We start from the raw sequence: 18,719 nt of genomic DNA on the forward strand, positions 1-18,719 counted from the left end.
GATTTCAGTGGAGATTCCATCCACTCCAGATGCCATATTTTTCATCTGCTTGATGGTTTTCCTCACCTCATTGTCAAGGATTAGAGGGATTCAGAGATTATCTCTGACTGGGTGTCACTGGATGGAATTGAGAACACTCTCATCAACAGCAAAGTCTAAATAGAGAAGGTCTTCAAAATGCTCCTTCCAACAGCCATTGATGGCTCCCCTTTCCTTGATCAGGTCTCTTCCATCCTTACATTTCAAAGAGGTTCAGCCCCAAGTGCTCAGACATAGATGGCTTTGGTGGCACTGAAGAAACTGTGTATATCATGGATGTCAGCCAGATGTTGAATCTCCTTAGCCGTGCCTGTCCCCACTTGTTCTTCATAAATTGCATGTCTGTCTTTGGACCTCCACCTTGGCTTGTTGGAGATTCAATTTATTTTGCTTGGAGTTAGTGTCATTTTGCCAAACACAAAAGGCTTGTGATCAATCAACTCTTGGATCTCCTGTCATTCTCATCAAACCAGTCTTGATATTTCCTGGTACAGAAACCAAGAGTCTCTTCACAGGCACTAATGATGGCAGCCTTGAGATCACCTCACATGCTGCTGACATTCTCCTGTTGTTGTTGACTAGAAACCACCAGTTTTTTGTCGAGGCACTGATGGAAGTGGTTGCACTTGCTTGGGTCCTCAAGTCCTTCAATGTCAATCTTTCATCAGCATTGCCTCTTCTGCAGCCATTGTTTAGGAGCCAGTTTGTATGACAAAAGAGCAGATGAGTCACTTATCCAGCAATAATAAGCTACTACCATAGCTCAGGTGATGCAGAATCTTTGTGATCCTGGGCACAAACAATGACATAGTCAATCAGGTGCCAATACTTAGATCGCGGGTGTTGCCATGATGTCTTCTGCCTGTTTTTCTGGCAGAATGGGGTGAAACCATGTGTCAAGCATTTGGATGCCAAGACGTGGATGCCACTGGAGTTGACCTTTCCTATGTCTTCCTTGCCATTGAGTTTATGCAAGAGGTTTGAGTCCCTTCTGACTGGCACTGAAATCACAGACAGAAGAATAAGTATGTCTCCCTCCAGAACGTCAGAAAGGACTTGGTAGAGATTGGCACAGAATTCCTCCATGGTTTAATTGGTGGCATCAAGAGTTGGGACATGCGTGCTGATGACAGTGGCATACTAGCTCCCTGCCAGTTTAATATGTAGGTTGATGAGTCACTCATTAATAGCAAAACCAACTATGTGAAGCTGACATCCTGATTCCTGTTTACACTTCCAGAAGAAGGTATGTTCTGTGAGCTGCCCGCCTCCTACTCTCCGGGTCTCACTCAGGGTATCTACTTTGATGTTGTGTCACCTGAGTTCTCAAGCCATGACTTTAGTGCAGCACTCTGGGCATTCACTATTAGGGTTGTCCATGAGGGTCCCAAAAATAATGGTCCATGGACCCCTGGGGGTCTGCAGACTGTCTATGGGGTCTGTGAAAGATGACTATGATCAAAGTATGTGAATACCAACACTTACAATTCAAAGGGGTCCATACCACCATTCAAAATTTCCAGAGGGGTCTTCACCTCCATTCTAAGTTTTTTTTAGGGGTCCACAAATGAAAAAAGGTTGAAAATCACTAATATGGACAATATTTATAATGAAATATCAGTGGTTGCAACTGTTACACCAAAATTTATTCCAGGAGTTAAATACAGGATCAAACCACAGTTTGGACAAAAGAAAGAATTAGGGACTAGATTTGAGATATTACAGGTTTTAGTAAACTGGAAAAAAATCAATGGGAACTCAAAACTTTGGATGAGATGAGACAATCCATAATTTAAAGATTCATTTCAGTTTTAGAGCCTGAAATATCATTTAATCTCAGTTACAGATATAAAGCAAAACACCAAAACATGTTTCTGGAATGTACTGTGACTATTATATGGAAACTTAAGAGAGATCAATTATGTAAATCCACCTGTCTACATGGTTTTAATATTCATGACTAATCATCTCATTCAGTTGAGCCAAAATACACTTTATATACTGATGATATCTATTTAGTCCAATTTACGTAGGTAATTGAGATTGCACTTAGGAAAAAAATGTCCATAAAAAACTTGCACTGAGGTTCAGTAGGTTACTTTTTGTTTTTTATTTACATTTGACTGCTTTTCAAGTGAGCAGAGCTCATGAAAAGTGAAGAGTAGATTAAAGAAAAGTGAATATTTACGTAGAGATAAAAATCAGAACTCAGGCTTAAGTCCAGCTAATACAGAACTGACTGATTTGGCAGAGGCAGAACACTTAATGAAAGAAAATTAAGGTAAGTTGCGAATTTAGGCAATGCCAAGAACTTTCTCCCAAAGGTCTTATTCACTTCATGTCACTACAGATTTGAGCAAAGGCCAAGTTCTTCACTGCTGAATTTCTGCCAGTAGAACAAAGAGATAACAATTGAATTAACTTTAAAAGAAACAGTATTATTCTAGATACACATTTAAAAAAAAAAGTCCAGTTATTATACCCTATTAACACAATTTTATTAAACTAAATTTAGCATTGAAGGGGGCAGAGGAAAGCAAATAAACAATACAGTTTTGCATTTAATTTTTATAAAATGTATTATTGTGTTTGTTATACAGTATACTTTAAACATTTTCTTTTCCTACAGGAATGCTATTGTGTGCTGAAAAGATCATACTCTGCCAAATTTACGAGTGCCATAAGCAGACACAAGTGATTTGGATCACCGATTAAACAAGAACAAACATTTACCTTTGACCTCAAGTGAATTAAGACCCACTGGAGAAGTGGAATTTGAAGGTCTGAAAGGCAACGTATATATTGGTTTGTGGTATTGCAAAAAGGACTGTGATGTCAGAAACCACACATGCCTGCACATCTGGATCTGACTATGAAGTTTCAGAAACCATTTGTGGTCTGGGAAGATCCAAAACCAGTAACATAGAACAGCTTCACCTACTGGCCATCTACTGTTACTGCAGGCATCTCCACATACAACCAGCAAAATGCTTGAAAAGTTGATTGGCTGCCTACTCAGCCAACAGCATTTTTACAAATTGACTTTTAATCTTTTTATAGTTCCTGTGTGTGTTTTATTTTCCAACTGTTTAGGCCGATCCTGGAGTTTTGGGATAAAAAGAAAAGAAGAGAACTGTTCAGTATTGAAGGCTGTTTTAGACTGGACATGAGGAAAAATTTCTTTGTCATCCAAGTCTCCAAAGTCTGGAATAGACTCCCCCAGAAGTGGTGCAAGCACCTACTCTGGATACCTTCAAGAAATGCCCAGATGCTTATCTTGCTGGGGTCATTTGACCCCAACTGACTTCCTGTCCTTTGGGCAGGGGGCTGGACCCGATGATCTTGCAAAGTCCCTTCCAGCCCTAATGTCTATAAGATTCACAATTACACTGGTATTGATAAATTTTAAAACAAGTGTAATAGAATTATTTAATTTCATTGTTCAGGAATGTAATTTTTAATTAGCATCTAAGCTACTGAAGATTGAAGTCCCTCTCCTCCCTGTTCTTCTAAATTAATGCTTAAAATATTTAAACATTTTTTGACAATATATGTCCATTGTTGACCAGTCAAATACCCAAGCCCAAAGCTGGATGGAACCTCTTGGGTACAAAATATTTAACCCTAGACCTACAAGCAATAAACATGGAAGTAGCAGGAAAATTGAGACCAAAAGTTCCATAGCTGTTGTCTAAAGGCACAAGTCAGCAACCTATGTCTTTTGATTTCTGCCATCTCAGACAAGGGCTCTGTTCAAAGTAAACCAAGCCTGTTAGGTGAGATGGCAAATCTGTCGCAAAGCTCTCTCCTGATGCCATACAGAGAAGCAGCAGCTGAAAAACAGAACTCATGCAGCTCAAACTGGCTTGTGCATTAACATCACACAAACATGAATCAGAATTATGTCAGAAACTAACATAGAGCAAGAACAGCATGTCTTAGCACAGCACCACCTTGCACTACACAATCTGTTCCAACTCGTTACTACTTGTATAGAGAAGAAACTGAGTAGCATTTAGTTGCTACACCTCTTTTTATTTCCTTAAAGCAGGAGATGTAAAAGTTAAGATGCAAGAGCCAACACAAAGATTCTGAACAGAGTACTCACATTTACAGTAGTAGCCATGCAAAACAACTACTTGTATAGCTAAACAGAGGGGTGTTTAGTCTATGGTAGAAAGCAAGTTTAAGTTTATTCCTAATGTTATAATAGAAAAATTGCAATTAAAAAAAAAAAAATCACAACAGACATCCTCAGCTCTTGCTTGGGTGAGATTGTGCTGCAAGTTTCCCAAACAAGCCCTTGAGGGTCCTCTGACATAATGCTGCCCAGCTATCACAGAGATGTCTTAAACGTGAAAGAAACAGCAGAGATATTTATTAGCCTTCTTTTTATTATTTTGCTATCACTGGGAATCTTCCTTAACTGTTAGGTATTATTAAGGAATAGAATGCATTTCAATTAAGCTTGGACTTTTCTACTATGATAACTTGAACTGGGATTTGCAGGAAATCCACAATCTTTAAAGAAAAATAACTGGCCAGCATAGGGAGGCATTCATTTGTTTCAAATGGAAGTTAAGTGAAACTTGTAGTTCTGGCAAACTGGAGCCATGTTCAACCTCAACAACACAAAATGCATAGCAACCCACTAAAAACTAGAACTTTGTTTTACACAGCTCAGACAAAAGAATGGAAGAGTTTTTTATTCTATGAAGTTGAACACCACAGCTGCATCCAGATGAGCGCAGCTGTGCAGAAATATGGCACTGCAGACCTGTCTGTGGTGCCACATCCTGCACATTCAGGCATTTCCTGCACTGCTACCTTGCAGTGCAGGGGGATTTTTTGACCCCAAGAGACCCAGGGGTCAAAAAAACCCATGCAGAAAGAAAAAAAAAGGCGGGGCGGCACACATGAAGGCAGCATGCACTGCTCAAAATTAGAGCCTAGCTGGGCAAAGCTAAACTCCAACTGCCAAAAGGTAGGCTCCAAGCTGCAGGAGCACCATGGCTGCAGCTTCCCCAGCCCCCAGGACCTCAGGTAAGACGCACGAGATGTTCCTGGGCAACCAAACATCTGCACTCATCTAGACGTAGCTTATGTGGTTTAAAAAAATAAAGAAATACAAAGAATGTTGATTTTAGATTTGAGAATATACCTTATTTATTCACATACCACATTTAACTTTTTCCCCAAAACTTAGTGATTGAAAATTAAGATGCTTGTCTTCATGAGAAAAAAAGATTCTGAACAGTTTGGTTAAAATGAAAAAAATTCTCCCACCCCTGTTCTCCCCTTCACTCTATCTTCCCAAAACAAAGTGTATGTCTTACCTATGGATGTGTTGTATGCAAGAAAATGCAGTATAATTTCTCTCTTTTTTGAACACACTCATGTCACTACCAACTGGTCAACACACACAGGAAATATTTCTGACTGTAGTTGCTCCTTTGTCTAGCAGGACATGTGCATCTAGATTCACAATTTTTTTTCTAAGACCTCCATTTCTCTCACAGTCTATGGTCTATCTTTTGAGAGTAAAAACAAGCGCAGATTTTTAAGCAGCAACCTTTCAAAATGTTATAGGTTAGAAATTAATACCAGAGGAGATTGTTATCTGCCTTGAAGATTAGGGGCCAATTACCAGATAATTGTCACCAAGTAAAAATGGGGCCTGGGTTCCTTAGTAGAAAAATAAGTGGATGTTATCCATAATAAATCCCTGTTTTTTTTCCCCATACTTGAATGCCAAGAAGTCCACCTGCCAAAATAAACATTTTTTAAAAATCTGTTAAGTAGTTCATAAACCTCTCTCAGGGATTAAGTCCTGCATTTATAAATGTACATTATTACTTTAAATCTCTCTGCAAGCCATTTTCCCCCTCCTTGAAAAGAGAATTTTAAAATATGCATGCCCTTACCAGCTTGTAAAATGTTAGTCACCAAGAATTTTGGCACATGTTTAACACAAACTCTAGATCCCCAATATCAGTAAAGACTATTTTCACGATTTTGAGTTACAAAAACATTTTCAAAATTTGCAGTGAAAAGCTATGGATAATAAGCATATTCTTAAGCTACTCTTTTCCCCCCCAACCCAAACAAGAGGAAATTTAATAGAAATTTGCAAGTAAATACAATTAGAACCATTTCCCTGTAGTTGCTCCTTAATCTAAGAAAAAAAGGCATTACAATAATTTTTGGCTAGAAGTTAAAGCTAGATAAAATCTAATTACAAATAAAGATTCTTAGGACAGTTTTGAGGAAAAATATCCATTAAAACTAACTGACCTCAGACAGTCCCGAACAGTAAAAAATTATTTAAACTCAACTGCAGTAGAAAGACAATCTGAAAACTCTCCTTTACAAAAGATCCCATCACTCTAGTTAAGAACAAGAGAACACCACCCAAGGGAAAACTAGGCTTGGCATGCTGGCTGGGGGCTCAATTTTCCTCACCTACACATTCAATCAGCAGCAGATTAAAGGTAAATTTTCTCAAACTAATATTCATTTGTATAACGCTGAATTAGATTCTCTAGGCAGACAAGCTTCTTTGGGAAAATTAGACCAACTAAATAATTGAAAAAATTATCCCTTTCAGGCACAAACACCCTTCTTCAGGCATAGGGAGAGTCTGTTGTTGTTTTGGGTTCTCCTGGATGGAATAGAAGCCAGTATGCAAAATGCAGGTCTGAAAAAGCAAATGTGCAGCAGTGAAGATCAAAGGCCATGGGAGATGATAGGTAAGAGGTAGGTGGAGCAGTGAGAAAATGTTGACCTGATGATAGGGTGTAGCTGGTAAAATGTAGAGAGGTTACCTGGGGTCAATCGGATGGCAGGCAGGTTATAATATGCCATAAATCCAATATCTATATTTATTCCATGATTTTTCATATTCAGTAGATTTATGAAGTGAAGTTCATAGGCAATCTATGAAAGGCGTTTTGTAAATTCCCTTTGAGGATCAGAACTGAGAGATGGGAGAGAGAGTGATTGCCCTGTGAGAAGTGTGCACCCACAGGTAACTGGGTATTTTGGTTTTGGATAGCTTTTCAGTGTGCATTCATTCTGGTACACAGTTGTTTGGTTTCTCCTACACATTTTCCATCAGTGCATTTAGCCTCCAGGGCATTACATTTCTGGAGGTGCAGGTGTAAGGTTCAGGAATAGCGATTGTTCTGTTGTGGGGTGTAGTTATTGTAGGAGTACTGAAGACTTGCAGGTTTTACATTTCTTGGCCCAGCATGGTCTGGATCCATTTGGGGCATTTTGGGCTCTAGGAAGTTTGTTTCTGGTGATGAGATTGGCAAAGTTTGGTGCTTACTTGAAGGCTGGGATGGGTGGTTCTGGTATTCTCTAGGGCACTTGCCAAACTTATTTTTCAATTGAGACTCCCATGGGATTGTTTGTATACTAACATGGCTAGAAGAAGATAAAATATTGTCAACTACACTCTGTCCGAAGCAGAGTTTTTAAATGAGTTGTCCTGCTATTAGTAAAATGCCAAATTAGTATTAAAACACAGGTTCAGAATGTAATTCTTTGATCTTGGTCCTTTCCTTCTGTAATTTGTCATGTCTCAACCAGTTCCTCCTTGACATTTTTCTTGCTTATTGTTTCTCTTTAAAAATTGTTCACTGCATTGTGGTACCTGCTGCCACTTTGTTTTGCCCTTTTACCCCATATTTCTTTTCTCCAGCCTCCCATTCCAATCTCCTTGGTTCTCTAAGAATGGGTACTGCTATCCCCCCTGCCCTCCCATGTAAAATCTGGGAAAAAAATGAAATAAGAGGAAATGTGCTGTGTTACATTCCACATGCTGGTTAGTCATGAACTTGCAGAAATAACAAGTGTTTTACAAGTGTCAAGAATTACTAAGGTTCACATTTTCATCTCAATTTGGGCCCCCTGCTCATTAACAAAATGTCTCCTCTTCTAATTATGTCCTCATTTGTACAGAATGAACTGTTCATTTACTCCACTCAAGAAAATAATAGGTTTGTAACAAAAGAAACATGATAAATATCTCTTTTATTACAGCATCAATAGTTTTGCTACCTTTTCCACCATGTGTATTTGAACTGAACTGCAAATTAAATTTTAACTTAATTTCATTTCAGTGAAATCTATTAGTGTTTCATGCAAAACTTTCAGTTAAAATGACTGTAAAGGATGGGGAAAATAATTAAAATGAGTGGACTTTAACAGTCCATGGTGTAGCCTAACTCAAAGGAATCAATGTACTCCAATGGGAGGTAGGATGAATGTTGCATAATTTGACATATTAAATAGTCTCCAACATCATAAAAGAAATAATATAGTATCAGTGTCCCTAACATTTTGTTACATTATAAAAAGTTTACTGGAAGCAGACTGACTTTTTAATTATTATTTCCTATGCATTTACTCATCAATACTACTCACACTTTAAATATAAATGTGAAAGTTAGAATTCTATTCAATCAGTATATTGCTCTGTGTATTCTGTAGGTAAACTTCATTGTTGGATATTTATAATTATGAAAGGCACATGGGACAAACAATAAAAATGCAGCATGTTTTACATGTTATACTGATTTCTGTAAAGTTTGGCAAAAATCTGAACTCTAATAAAGTTAACAGCAAGCTGTCATTTCCCTTACCCCTCCAAAAGATTGCCTGTAATGTTGGTCATTTGATTATTTGAAAGCTAAACTACCTTCATACTAACCTACACCTACAGTCTGTCAGCATAATGCTGAAGACATCTGGATATATACCAGTAATATTTTAAGTAACAAGCCATGCTTATTACACAAGAACAGAAATAAAGCTGTTAAAGATTTATTTGCTCTGAAATTTAAGAAAAAAAATCACATTCTTTTATAGCACATTTAAGCTAGGGGTATTTGGATTCTTTTTATATCTGGATATGTATAGCTGCTTTAAAAAAAGAGGTGAGCAGAATTTGAAGCAAATGTTTCACTGATCCAAAGACTAAAACACCCAAGTGATTTATTGTCTAACATAAGCTAGATCTACATTAAAATTTTGCTGACATAAGCAATGTCATTAGGGAGTGTGGAGGAAAGCAAAATTACAACCCCTAGTTATATCAACAGAACCCTTGGTATGCCAGGCCAAAAAAGTTTTGTCATCTTAGTTTATGCTGTTTGAGACGCTAGTGTCGTTAAACTGATGAAAAGAATTCCACCAGTACGTGCTGCAAGGAGGGAGTGGGGTCCGACTGGCAAAACTACCAGAAGAGAGGCTGTATAGTGCAGATGATCCCATCATCCTAAGGAAAATAATTTCTAAGGTATTTCAAAAACAGAAATCTCATCCCAGACTCCTAATATAAAATCATTTCCAATTTAAATGGGATTTAAGTGTACACTGGTAATATTTAACCAGGCATCATCAGTAATTTCAAATTATTTATAATACAAGCTTGCCTCTTTACCAAAGTGCTAACAGATTTCAGGGTTTTGCATATCCATTTAAAACTGGAGAGGGAGGAAATTAGTGAGGTAACTCCAGAGTACTTTCTGAATATAATATCTGTTTATTTACCAAACGTATACTTGTCTTGCTTCCTTGAATAAAGGCAATGTTTGTATACAGTTTGCCAACTCTCATGAAGAAATGCCTAACCCACCACCACTATTGCCTTATCAACTCAAGACAGCAACAGGGGCCAAGGCAATGCTGAGATTAGGGGGCCAGTGCACACATCCTCAGGAGGCCTCAAATGCCTCTACACAAGCGCTCGTAGTATGGGAAACAAGCAGGAGGAACTTATCCTCCTACTAGCTGACACCAACCCAGACATAGTGGGGCTCACTGAAACATGGTGGGACCCAACGCATGACTGGGCAGTGAATATCAAGGGCTATAGGCTGTACAGGAGGGACAGGACAGGGAGGAAAGGTGGGGGTGTGGCACTCTACGTCAAGGGGGAATACACATCCTCATCAAATAGCAGAGAGTCAGAGGAGGGGCACACTGAAGTGCTCCGGGTTAGAATACAAGAAGGTTGAGGAGAAAGAGACTTAACAGTGGGGGTCTACTACAGACCACCCAACCAAGGGGAAGAGCTAAACCAGGAATTCTTAAGTCAGCTGACAGAGGCAGTTAGGTCGAAGGACGTGGTCATCATGGGTGACCTGAACTTTCCAGACATCTGCTGGGAAGAGCAGTCAGCCAGGTCTGACGGCTCATGTAGGGTCCTAGCCAAGATACAGTACCTCCAGCTAACCCAGGAGGTGCACAGCCCCACCAGGGGAGATGCCTTGTTGGATCTGGTCCTGGCTATGGGCGACGACCTGGCGGGGGGTCTGTGGGTGCTCGACCACCTGGGTGACAGCAATCATCGCCTGCTGGAATTCACCATCCAGTGCAAGATGACAAAGGCCTGCAGCAAGGCAGCAGTCCTGGACTTCAAGAGAGCAGATTTCAATGAGGTAAGGAGAATAGTCGGGGAGGCACTGAGGTCCCAGAGAGGAGGGGAGTCAGGTGTCCAGGAAGAGTGGTCCTTCCTTAAAGAGACTATCCTCCAAGCCCAAAGCGAGGTAATCCCAATACAGATCAAAGGGGGCAGGAGGGCGCAAAAGCCACCATGGCTTACCAAAAGCATACAAGAATGTCTCCTAGCTAAAAGGCAGGCACTCACCCAATGGAAGGGAGGGGCCATCACCAGGCAATACTATACCTCAGTTGCTGGGGGCTGTAGGGGAGCAGTCAGGAAGGCCAAGGCAGAGGTGGAACTGGAACTAGCTTCCCAGATCAATGACAAGAAGTCCTTTTTTAAATACATAGGGAGCAAAAAGGAGGTACTGGGTAACGTGGGGCCCCTGCAAGACACGCTAGGAAATCTGGTTGTCATACCAGATGACAAAGCTAACCTATTTAATGACTTCTTTGCCTCCGTTTTCCTGAGCAGGGACCAAATCAGTACCCCCACTGGGTCCCCCCTCAGGCCCCGGGGGAGGTGCACCTAGGCCAAGAGGCAGTAAGGATCTAGTCAGGGAAGTTCTGGAGGGACCGGATGTATTTAAGTCAGCTGGTCCAGATCATCTCCACCCCAGAGTGCTGAGGAAATTAGCTGAGGTCATTGCAGGACTCCCCGGAATGGCTTTATGAGCACTTGTGGTGCTCTGGTGTGGTGCCAGAGGACTGGAAGAGGGCCAACGTGGTTCCCATCTTCAAAAAAGGGAGGAAGGAGGACCTGGGGAACTATAGGCCAGTTAGTCTTACCTCGATCCTGGGGAAGATTTATCCTGGCACATATCCACGAGGGACCAGCAGGGAAGTTTATGCTTAGGAGCACACCGTCTCTCACCCCACTCTCATTAAAAAACTGGGGGACTGTGGTGTCAACACCTACACAGTCAAATGGGTCTATAACTGGCTGGAGGGCCGCACCCAGAGAGTGGTGGTGGATGGGTCATTTTTGACCTGGAGGGATGTGGGCAGTGGGGCTCCCCAGGGCTCGGTCCTTGGGTCCGCACTGTTCAATATCTTCATCTGTGACTTGGACAAGGGGTAAAAAAGCACCCTGTTCAAATCTGCTGATTTGACTAAGAAGTGTTAACACTAAGATGTGGGAGGATGTGGGCCTGCTAGAAGGGAGGAACAGGCTGCAATCAGACCTAGACAAGTTACAGGGGTGGGCGGATAAGAATAGGATGGAATTCAACACTGACAAGTGCAAGGTGATGCACCTGGGGAGGAAAAATGAGCACCATACCTACAGGCTGGGGAACTCCCCTCTTGTCAATGCAAAGGCAGGAAAGGATCTTGGAGTCATCATTGATGCCAAGATGAACATGGGCCGGCAGCGTGGGGATGCAGTCAGGAAGGCCAACCACACCTTGTCATGCATCTCAAGCAAGTCCAAGGAAGTAATACTCCCCCTCTATACAGTACTGGTCAGGCCGCAGCTGGAGTACTGTGTTCAGTTCTGGGCACCGCACTTCAGGAGGGATGTGGACAACATGGAGAGGGTCCAGAGGAGGGACACTCGCATGATCGGGGGCAGCAAGGCAGGCCCTATGAGGAGAGGTTAAGGGACCTGAACCTGTTCAGCCTCCACAAGAGAAGGAGGAGGGGGGATCTAGTGGCCTGTTACAAACTAGTCAGAGGGGACCAGCAGGCACTGGGGGAGTCCCTGTTCCCCCGAACACTACCAGGAGTGACTAGGAATAATGGTCACAAGCTGGCAGAGGGTAAATTCAGATTAGACATCAGGAGGCACTACTTCACTGCCAGGGCAGCTAGGATCTGGAACCAACTTCCAAGCGAAGTGGTGCTGGCTCCTACCTTGGGGGTCTTTAAGACAAGGCTAGACAATTACCTTGCTGGTGTCGTTTGACCCCAGTACTCTTTCCTGCCAAGGTCGGACTTGATGATCTGCTCAGGTCCCTTCCAACCCTACTAACTATGAAACCATCTTGGATCTGTCTTGCATTCCCGAAGAAGTTGGCATTCTTCACATATATATCTATTAACCATATAGACACAAGTAGGAATTCAAATAAAATCCAAAAAACAAAAACACTGCTTTATAGATACCAGCCCAGTTCTCATAGAGAAGGATGCTAAGACACAAGGAAGTTCTTCAAAGTGCTTCCACTTTGTATCCAGGTAAGATGTAGTCACTTGCTAGGCCTCCACTAAGCACTGTGAAAGTTTATAGTATGTTTTGTGCCCAAGAAAAGAAAAGCTTGGCATAATCTGTATGGCTATCAGTCCTGCTAAGATCATACAGTCATATCCCACAGTAGCTTTTCTGAAAATACTTCAGCATTTCAGATTGCTGCAAGTGAGACTCTGTTGCACTTAGAAAGTAGGTTTTTAAACCTAGTACTAGGACTTATTAGTCCTTAGTATTATCTTAGCTGCACAGAGATCTTTACCTAATGCAGGCAGGAAGCAGTTCTTATACAGCCTCAAAGCTTGGGTCCTTCACTTCTTGACTGGGTGTGCAGTCCAGACGAAGTCATCCTGCCACATCTTGCTGGCAAATCTGCTTAGCTTTTGTACTGTTTAACTGTATAGCTTCAAAGCATTTTTCCTTGATGGTTGGCGGACTAGAGTCCAAACTAACAGGGAGGAAAAGGTTGATCACCGTAACACAAAACTGTTAATTGCCTGGCTCCTGTTCTTTATTAGGTTGGAGGTAAAGACTGTTTTTTCTGAAACCCCTGCAATTATAGGTCAATTTACAGGTGATAGATCTGAGTGGTCCATCCAACAGGATCCTTAGAGGGGTCACCAAACCTGTCTTCAGGTATTTGTTTATCAATGGGGCAAATTTGCAATAGCTTGCACTGGTATTGTCTGTTTACCAAACTCCAGACATACATTACACCTTAGATATTGTGTCTGTTAATGCGAGCCAGGTGCATTTGTCAGGTATAGGGCATCCCTTCCTGTATCTTTTATAAGTTTCTCTTGAAATGCATATTTAGTCTTTTGTGTTCCTTCACTGCTAGTCAATTGACATACATATGTAGTTACCTTGCCTTCACTAGCTCAGCTTTTTCTTGCTCTCTTAAGTACACACGTGATGAGTGGGTCAGGTCTCTGCCAATTTTAATCACTTCTATTATTTTATGGCATAAGTCTAGTATTGGGTACCGTAAGCACTCTACTGTCTCAATGCCTAATGGGTTGCAAGCCATTCACAGAGTTTGATTTTCTTGTGGCAGTCTTGTTACCACAATCCAGTCTTGCCCCAGCCATTGTCTCGTACACTGTACAAGCTTTCACAGTTTTCATATGCGGCAACTTAATCAGGAAGACAAATAGTTATCCATCCACACTGCTTAAGAGAAATCACAAGAGCCTTTTGGATAAACAGGATGAGCTGCTCAAAACATCCAGGATAAAGAATTATTTTTCACTTGCTCTGGCACCAGAAGGGAGTTGCCAGAGTAACAGGTTCTGTCTGTTATGCCCTAGTCTTAGCCCTGACCAAAATAGATTTAGGATATTGGTAACATCCCAAGAGGAACTGAGAGTTTGGTTTACACTGAAATACAAAGTCTTTTACTGAACAGGTATTTGAGGTCCCCAACTTTATCCTCGGTCATGGTAGAGTTGCATGTTTGAAGGAAGTGCTGGCAATTACTGTTAGTAAATGTTTTCTATTCTTGTATTAGAAAGAAAAGGACCGGGCTCAGAACCACAGCAGTAAGCATTAAACAGCAATCAGAGCCATGACTACTACTTTTGCAAACATGACAAAGCTTTAGATTCAGGCACTGTTTTTGATGTACGGCAACTCCATGCCTCTTGAGACAGAGAACAAGACCAAATACAAGTTCCAAATTCCAAATACAAGTTCTTGTAATATTTCTGCTAGGTGTACTGTGGAATTAACCAAGTGCATGGTTCTCCATTGCCTTTATGTTAAAAACAACATTGGTGCATCACCATGAAAAGAAACAGGTGTGTGTGTGCATGCATGCACACACTGGAGGAGGGCAGGCAGGAAGAGAGACTGCAAATGCATTTGTGCTTGAAGTTGAAATGTTGAAATGTATTCATTCCCTGGCTAATGCCAGAGGACTGCAGCCAGATGCAACATATGGAATAATGACTGCATGGGCAGAGCACTCAAAAGAAACTTTATTTTTAAATCTGTTCTATATTGGCATTAAATAAATACTGCCTTATGCAAGTGGCAAGTCCATAACTCAATAACTAACAGTACTGTACTTAGTCAAACTATTTTTGGAAAGTGAAACAGCTATTAGTTTTCCACAGCATTGACTGTACAAATCCAAAGTAATCTGAGAAAGGTTTGTGTAAATTATTACACTTACTCTACTTCTTTGGAAATATACATTAATGAGTTGTGTTACTGGTTTTAAAAGTGCAAGCTGCAGTCTCATGTTACTTTACTACTCCAGAATTTAAATTTGTTTGAAAATTCAGAAACTTTAAACAAATATATCTAAAATAAAGAATGAAAAACTCCCTTGTACTACTCAGGCTTCATCCAATAAACTGTCAATCCAGCTCAGAGTGAGAGACGGCTGCATGTGCAGATGTGTCTTGGGAACTCTGTCTGGAACTCTTCCAGCCTCCTCCTAGTAGTAAATCTTTTTATGGTTTAAGTTCAGCTAAGAAGTCTTAGGTTCTAATCACAATGACATATGGCCTTATTTTTAAGCTGAAGTCAAACCAAATAAAAAGTTCCACTTAGGACTTAACCAGCTACTGCAGATTGTCTATGAGGCTGCATGGAAAAAAAAAAAAAAACCTTAATAATACTGTGGTGATCTTTTCCCTGATCAGAAAAGACTGAAGTGTTCCAACCCAAACTCTACTACAAGTGGAGAAAGTGTATGCTAGAAGTAGAAAAACATTATCCGATTATAAAATGAAGCAAGAGCAAACTTGTGTCAGTACTCATAACAGTAGTACAGTTTACTGGACAGAGAAGAAAACTAACTGAAAAGTAAGCAAACACCAGATAGAATACAATACAGAAGTGATTTGTTGCTGTTAATCTAGTTTTCAACATAACCGCATAAAAAGGAAGTTTACTGCAGTTTTTCTGGCTCTTAAGATAGCTCTATTGATCAGGAAAAGTTATGAGCAAAGTTTAGTCAGGCATTCTTTATCCTATTAACAATAAACAATAAAAACATCTAGTGCTTTAAGTCAAAGTGAAATGAAAGACCTATTACTTGATTCAATTTGAAGTAATCAGATAAATGTTTTCCAATGCATGACTTTAAAACCAGTTTATTTAAACCAGTGAACAACACTTCATGGACTAACTTGTGTTTAAGAGTGACTTTATTTTAGATTACAGGGGTGTAGGTTGTAGCCGAGTTGATCTAAGGACATAGGCAGACAAGGTTCTTTGCATGAATCTGATATCTTTTATTAGACTGTTTTCCAGCTATTTAAGTTGGTCTAATAAGAGATATCAGATTCACACAAAGAACCTTGTCTGCCTTTATTTTAGATTAAATCAAGTAGGCAAGGGGGTAATTTACACCAAAAGTCACTCAAACTGAACTAATCAAGTGTCCACAAAGGAGCTGAATTCACGCCAGTTTCTACAAGTAAGTATTACAACACTTTGTCACTAAGTGTCAGGGAACCCAGTAAAAAGCTGTATTCATTGATCAAATAGGTACAACATATCAAACTAAAGCTACAGACATATAACCTGTATACTAGTAGAACCTGCACCAGCTTACTGGTTATTCCTTCCTTTCTGAGAAGCATTGTTATCCTAAAGTGCCATGATAGAAGTGTAGGGCTCTATTTTCTGCATCTGCCACACGTTCACACTACCATAAAGACATATTACACCTCGCAGAACAGCTACAACTGTCTCAGTTCATCCAAATCAGTACACTTTTGATGCTGCAAGCAGAAAATCCTCTGTCTGCAGCAACAAATGGATTTTGTAGACAGCTTAGGCCTGCCTCTGCAAACATTTCTGCAACGCTTAGCATTATATATGAATAATTTCTTTTGATCCCTCACAGACAATTAAATTTATCATGTAATTAAGATGGTAATCATGTAATAAATTGTGACATGACATACATTCAAGTTATCACCCAATAAAAACAGATGGACTTTATTAGTAAATGTTTAGGATTGAGAATCCAAAAAAGATGACAAAGCTGGTAGTGAAATACAGATCGCCGAAGCGAGGGACTAACAATAGAGGGATGGGAGTGAGGAGGGGAACGCAACTAGGTTACAGGAGATACAATGTTAGCCATCTAAGCCCGGGGGGGCAGGGGTTCGCGACGCTGAGAGAAAGGAGATAGATCCACACAAACCCGTTACAATGGTCCGCAATGGTGGAGGAAGTGGTTCGAAGGAAGTATCTCAGTCCATATAGAGTCTCATCACAGGGGTCCTCTTCGGGTAGAGCAGGGTCATCCGTGGCTAAAGAATCCTTTTGGAAGTGAAGGTCCATCTGGTGCGGGAGGGGGGCGGTTCAGGCAGTCCCCTCTGGGTCTGATCCAGCAGCGACTCGTCTGGTGGGGTCGGAGTACCGGTGGTGGCCCGTGATGCGTTCCACGTAGATGTTGCAGGACCAACGGATGGTGTCAGACACCATGAGGTAGCACATCAGCTTGGCGTAGCAACAGGAGATGTGGCAGGCATTCAGGACGCTCTCGTTGCTGAGGTCCCAGGCTCCAAGTGTTCCCATGATGAGCGCGTCGACCGTCACGTCATAGCCACGACCCCTCAGGGTGTCAGCCAGCAAGGCGTACTTCTCCCATTTGCAAGCCTGGGCATCGGTGAAGGCTTGGCGCCAGTTCTCGAAGGAGACAGTGACATCCATGATCACAACCTTCTTGGCCTCTTCACTGGTGATGACTATGTCGGGTCGCATCTGCCTCTCGCAGCCCAGGACGGTGCGGTTCATGGAGGTCTCCCCTGCCACGGCCTGGACAGCCCTCACCAGGTGGTCCTGGACAGCATTGTGGCGGAGCTGCCAGGCTCTGGTGTGCGGCTTGCAGCTGCACAGCACGTGGGGGAGGGTCTCTGCCACGTAGCCACACCGTCGACACCTCTTGTCCCGGTAGCCAAAGGACACAGCCCCATTCAGAGGCAGGTAGTTGAGGCAGGCGCGGTGGAGGAAGCGCCAGTCTGCAAAGCACGTGACGCTCCCACTGGGCATGAAGTGGTTGCTAGCGTCCTACTTTGAGGTGACATCGAAGACCATGCCCTGGTCGGGTTTGGCCCTCAGGTCGCCAGCATACTTGTTTTGGATGGTGTCTTTCAGGAACTTCTCCAGGAAGGTCCTCATGCGGGGCATCACGGTGATGCGATTGGCGTGCAGGGCTGGATGCAGGAAGACTCCCAGCTGCCGGCGCTCCTCGGTCCAGGTCCAGGCACAGGCACAGCCAACGAGTTTCCCAAGGCGGCACGTGGCATTGCAGGCTAGGCTCCACGGCAAGGCAAAGTCCCCGCCGTCTCAGCTGGACTCGCCCTTTAGCAAGCCACTGGACCCATTATTTGCTAGTGCAGAACAGGACCATCCAACTTCAAAGTGGCCAGGGGTCACATACTGCATGAGCCACACTAGTGGGGAACATGGGTCCCTACACCCCACACCATATGGACACTCCCATGCTGCACCACGCACATGCATCCCACCACCATGACTCCATTGTACACGAGCATACACACTCCCTGTTCCCCCTGCAGAGTCCCAGGATCACTCCCTGCACGTTGTGCTGCACTGCACTTCCCTGTCCCCTCAGACAGAGACAGGAAGTGGAAGCCAGAGAAGAGACAAGGAGCTCAGAGATTCTGGCTGCTACATATCAAGCAATAGGGCTTCCCTAAGGTCTCCAGAATCCCTGGGTGCATTGTTTCCTACTGCTACCTCTCACCAGGGCTGTCAAATACACCCTGAACTGTGTCCCTAACCCCTACTGGCAAACTGTGCTTGCAGCCCCAGCTACTGTCAGTCAGGGACTGGCAAGTCAAGGGACCCTGGCCCTGTGCAAGAGGAATGCCTCTTTGCTTCTACAGAGAATTAGGTTGACCAGCTGATCAGCATTGTAGGGCTAAATACAGACGGTCAAAAAGCCTGAGGCTGAATCAGTTCAGTCTTTGCAGATTCGGGCTCAGGCCAGAAGCTGGAAGGCGCTGGAGCACAGCTCTCTGGAACATAGAGGCCAGAAGCTGGAAGGCGC

Source organism: Crocodylus porosus, unplaced genomic scaffold, assembly GCF_001723895.1.
Source record: "Crocodylus porosus isolate Cpor-Errol unplaced genomic scaffold, CroPor_comp1, whole genome shotgun sequence".
Classification (NCBI taxonomy): Eukaryota; Metazoa; Chordata; order Crocodylia; family Crocodylidae; genus Crocodylus; species Crocodylus porosus.